The following is a 5,381-nucleotide window of genomic DNA, read 5'->3' as shown; positions in this document are numbered from 1 at the left end:
CCGGACTGGTCCTCATCATCCCATTCGTCTTCGGAGTTGTACGGACTCGGCGGGTTCTGATCGATGAGTTCCTCTCCGTCAGAGTCAGCGTCAGCGACAGTGACTCGGCGGTCGCGGTTTTCTTTCTTGCGACTGCGCTTCGCATCTCGACTTCCATCTCGGCGTTCATCTCGGCGGCTCTGATCCTTCCGCTTATCGTCTCGGCCTCGTCCGATCACGAGTCGGTCACGTTGCTTCTTGCGCTTTTCACCGAGGATCCGACGATTGATTATCTGCTCCACCTTACTGATGTCTTCCAACTGCAAGGGGTACATCAAATCCATCACATCGTCATCACCGCAATGCAGCAAGAAGTGTTCGACATGGTCAGCCGCGTCGGCGCCACCCTTCTCGTACTGGATCTTGGCTGTCCGAGCATACCCGTTGAGTCGGATCAGGAAGTCGCAGATCGGTTCGTTGACTTTACGTCTCGCCGAGTAGTAACGAGTGCGGGCGGATTGGTTGAATTGTGAGCAATAATAATCCAGGAACGCCTCGCTGAGAAGTTTACAACGTCGCTGAGTCTTCTTCGGCAGCTGCCTGTACTAACTCTTCACCGCGCGTCCCAAGCATAGCTAGAAAGGTTCGCACCAGGCACTTTGGGGCATCCGGGTGCTCTTCATCTCGTAGATGAAACGCTTCAGCCACTGGAGCGACGCGTTAGAGCGGTAGCGCTTTCCTTCGAACTCGGCGATTTTGTCGAGTGAGGCGTGCGTTCGGACTTCTAGGTACTGCGCCGAGTCTTCTTGAGCCGCGTCAAAGCCCAAGTTTCGGATGTAGTCCTTCACGGTTTCTTCACGGTTTCCTCTCACGTCGAAGGCGTCGTCGTCTTCTTCATCCTCCTCGTAATCCTCAGCCTCGTCTGCAGCGTCATACAATTCACGGTAACGACCAACATTCCGCTGTCCACGACTCGGCGCTCGCTGAGTCGGGTTTAGCTTTATTGGAGTCAGCATGTGGGAGTCTTCGAAGTACGGAGTCCCTTGCGTAGCGCGGAACACTTCACGTCTCTTCGTCTCCGGGGTCTTCGGCAAAGGGATCTTGCTTGGGTCTTCGCCGAGTGGTTTGAACTCGGCTACTCGGCTGTACACCTTCTTCGTTCCACCAGGACCCTTCTCCAGTCCAAACGCCACTCTCAGCTTCTTCTTCCATTCCCAGATCTCAGCTCCGCCACGGTCCAGACTCCAGTCGGACAGAATGAGGCTGTTTGGTCGACTGAAGCCCATCGCCTTCATCAGCAACACAGTTTCTTCCACCAACTGATTGATGTTGACTGCACGCACCGGTTGAGTTAACTCGGGACCCAACATCGGCCACTTCGCCTGCGTCATCGCCACAGGCGCGAACATCATCATCCATTCCGATCTCATTCTCATCTCCTCGCCGAGTCCAGCCAACACTTTATTGGCGCTCGGCGTATCGGCGTTCCTCGTCGCTTTCAGAATAAGGGGCGGACGGTCCCCATGAGCAACGCCATGCTCTTCTTCATCTTCTTCATTGTCCGCACCTTCGTCGAGCTCGGCGGATAAGTTGCGCTCGACAGGACGTGGGGCTCCCATGCGTCCCACCTGCAGCGTCAAGTCTTCCACCTCGCCAAGTAGCTCGGCGGTAGTCTTCGTTTTTCCGAGCTCAGCGGTCTAGGCCTTCTCTTCATACTCTCCGTCACTTGCATCTCCGTTCTCGCTCTCCTGGTCTTGGCCATCCTCGTCGAACTGGACGGTTCGTCCCACATCCATCGTCATGGCGATGAGTACTTGATCCGCCGGGTCCGACCCCGCGAGAGGCGATCCTCCAGCCGTCGCTGGGCTTCCGTCGCTCGGCGTTGCTGATCCCTTGACCATCTTCACTCTTCTCTATCTCTTCTCTTCCTCTTAACTTAGTTAGCTGGCACCTATAAAAACAAGCACACACCCCTGTTCCCGGGTCGCGGCACCAGTTGTGGTGTAGTAGAACACACAAATATCGTCAGATGTGGATTCCTTACACAAACCACAACGAATCGCCGAGTTAGGTCGGCGGTTGTATGGCCTGCGCAGAGGGTGGTCCCCTCGCGGTCCGGCCCTTCCGGGACAGACGAGTGGCTCGATTCCACTCGGTTCCGACTAACCAAGTCCGATCACTTCCGAGGCTCCGCCGAGCTCGTTCACAACCCTGTGCCCTCCACCAAAGGATGGACGACGGCGCGCGAGCGCTTTTACAGGTCACCGAGCGCAGAGGCGGCTCAGCTAGAAGTGTTACGGCACCCGGGCTATCCGACGTACCGGCCCGCTGAGTATGCGGGACTTTCTTTCGCGCGTAGCACGACTTTGTCCTACCCGGACCGACCTAATCTCTTGGCGCTACCAGTCAATACCCTACAAGCTATGCCTCTCGAGTACTGACGGCAGGCATAATGCAGCCCTATGCAGGGACTTACCGGAAAAGTGTACACGTGTCTTGGGCTTGGAAAATTCTGCTCTGTTATCTTCTGGGAGCCTTTGCGGCCCCCCCCTATTTAATCATATGCTTCTCATACAAATATCTAGTGAAATGTAGTCGTTTCGGATCTCTACCGACCCTTCAGGCGACCATTGAGCTCAGCGGCTATCCGGATAGCATATCCGGACAGATCGCCGAGTACTTATCGTGATCCTTTGCTCCTAAGCTCTGGGTTATCAGACCGAGCCGATTCTTGACCTAAAGTAGGTTGGCGTATGGTCGAATCTGGAAATCCCTACACCACAGTATGACGCCGCAACCACGTAGTCCTCGTGTGGGCGAGGGCGAATGCCTCTTCGAGCGTAGAGGGGTCCGATCTTGTAAGGCAGTAGCGCGTCATGCCTTCGCGCATACCGAACACGAATACATGAACCTGAGAGGCCATATCGACGGCTTAGACACGATGCACGACGCGAGGTGTCGTGTCTTCTGGACGAACTCGCGCATAGTCATCGTGCCTTGCCGAAGCGCGAAGAAGTCTGCCCGAATTCGGAATTCATCTTGCGGCGGCTCGAACGCGAGCCGAAGGTCACTCTGGAGGGTATCCAGAGTGGAGAAAACGTTGGGATCGACAACCAACTTGCCGAGAGCCCATTCCTTGGCTTTCCCAGACAACCGCGAGAGGAGGAAATGGACCTTCGCGGAAGGCGCCTCGATCAACCTCGAGGCGATGGCGATGTCGATCTCTCGAAACCAGCGATTCAGCGGAAGTCGATCTTCTCCGGCACCGGAGTAGGTGGACGTCTCTAGCTTCACGACGTCGTTCGTGGAGATACGCGAGGGAGTTGACACTCGCCGATTCGCATCGGCGAGCTCGCGTTCCATGAATTCTTGTGCCGCAACGCACTGCTCGTCGGGCGTCGCTGAGCGCAGCAGCGACGTGACGACGGCTTCTCCGGACACCGCCGCGAGGCGGTGGAGAGCTCCCCACTCGATCCGAGTGAGATGGAGAAAGGCAGCGTGGTCGAGGTCTTGGCTCATGTCGAACTTGGTCGTTGGAAGGACTACAAAGTGCTACCAGGTGTAACGGGCCAGGTATTTACTCCGTTACTTGCTTACACTATAGTGTTGAGGAAGCTCGCAATAGGACGACTGAGTCTTAAGTTTAAGGAACAACCAACTCTGACTTTATTTTAGGACCAAGGCCATAGCCCTGGCCACTCAAATACACGTCATAGTCCAATTGGCTAATAACGGGTCTGGATCCCCATATATCAGCCAATGACATAACAGCATTTCAGCACACGCTGGTCGTGTGCCGATGCACCTACTTATGTAAAGAAATCTACCTACTTATGTAATGGAGGGGCCCATTACAATTTTGAACAAGTCTATAACACGTATAAAATATGAGACGAGACTAAGCATGCCAAAATGCATAGTATTCCATGTTCTCAGCCCTGTGACTGCATATAGCAAACCCTCTCCCAAATTAGCTAAATGTACCGTCTGTAACACATAATAGCATATGGCTCGACTCCCCGTATAAAATTACATAGTCAATCAGATTTCCAGTCTTGTATCGCTAAAACTGTTAAGGAATCGAGAGATTGTCTCTCTGACCCGTCTCTAGCACACGTCTACCATATGGTTCGACTTTCCGTATAAAATTACATAGTCAACCAGATTTTCAGTCTTGCATCGCTAAAACTGTTAACGAAATCGAGAGCTTGCCTCTCTGACCCGACTATAGCACACGTCTACCATATGGTTCGATTCCCCGTATAAAATTACATAGTAGCCCAAATTCCAGCCTTGTATCGCTAAACTGCTAACGGAGTCGAGAGCTTGCCTCTCTGACCCGTCTCTAGCACACGTCTACCATATGGTTCAATTCGTCGTATAAAATTACAAAGTCAACCAGACATACGGTTCGATTTTCTTGTATTCATATGTATAGTCTCCCAATTTTTCAGGTCTGTACCTTCAACATTGGCCAACTTGCTTTTAGGGACAAACTGGATTGTGTCTGGAATACTTAATATTCTGATTGGCTATCTGATCGAGTCCCTTGATCAGTAATTAGCAGAATCCGGAAGCCATTCCGGAAGGCCCACATACAAAATCACAGATGCATGCCGGAAAAACAGACCCTCCTCGTCAACATCATTATTTATACCGGACGAGAGTGTATAGGGTGGATTAGACTTGATTTTTGTATGCAAATAGAATGTCTTACAATTTGTATGCTAAGAAGCACGTGCCATTCATTTCCCCCCATTCAGCATTCAAGACCCCAAGCAAGAGTTCAAGCGTTCACGGGTAGGTTCCGCTGCCTGTCGTCGTTGCTTCGCGCCCGCGTAGCTCAGGGGTAGAGCGGGAGGCACCTCCTCCAGGCCGGTGGTTCGAGTCCAGCCGTGGGCAAGCCGATCAACCTTGATCTGTGTTGTGTCGTGTGCTGTGGTGTGTTTGAATACGCAGGCTAGCTACGCAAGGTCAGAAGCGGTCCATTGGTGCGATACAGGCGTGCAGGAGTCGACGATGGAGCCATTAGTGACCAGCCCCAGGTACTGCGCTGCAAGCGCTTGGTACGCAGCCGGATGTGACGACCGCAGCGCGCGCCATCGCTTTCGGAGAGTCGATACTTTGGATGTCGGCTTTTTGCCGTCGCAATTTGTGGAGACGCTCATTCGCTGTACGATCCATCGACACGGCCAAGGTCCAGACTGCGTGCTTCCAGGCGTCATGCGCGGCTTTATCGGAGTGTGTCGGCTGTGCTGGGATCTGGCATGGCGCTTGGTAAAGCACCTTCATGATATTCACTGCGGCTTTAAATTCGGGACGTTTATTCTGCTCTTTTTTGCCTTTGACTGTTTCTTAGATGCGATGAAGCTGCCAGCCAGTGCTGATGCCGTCGCAGGAGC

The 5,381-nt window shown here is 53.2% G+C and overlaps 1 non-coding gene across 1 annotated transcript; it reads left to right on the top strand.

Annotated features, from left to right (window-relative positions):
* Window positions 1-4,811: 4,811 nt before the first annotated feature.
* On the top strand, window positions 4,812-4,881 carry PITG_26259. Its single transcript has one exon. It is a non-coding gene; the product is annotated as a tRNA-Gly (tRNA).
* Window positions 4,882-5,381: the final 500 nt, after the last annotated feature.

Source organism: Phytophthora infestans, genomic scaffold, assembly GCF_000142945.1.
Source record: "Phytophthora infestans T30-4 supercont1.7 genomic scaffold, whole genome shotgun sequence".
Classification (NCBI taxonomy): Eukaryota; Oomycota; class Peronosporomycetes; order Peronosporales; family Peronosporaceae; genus Phytophthora; species Phytophthora infestans.
This window is presented reverse-complemented; position numbering and strand designations above follow the sequence as displayed.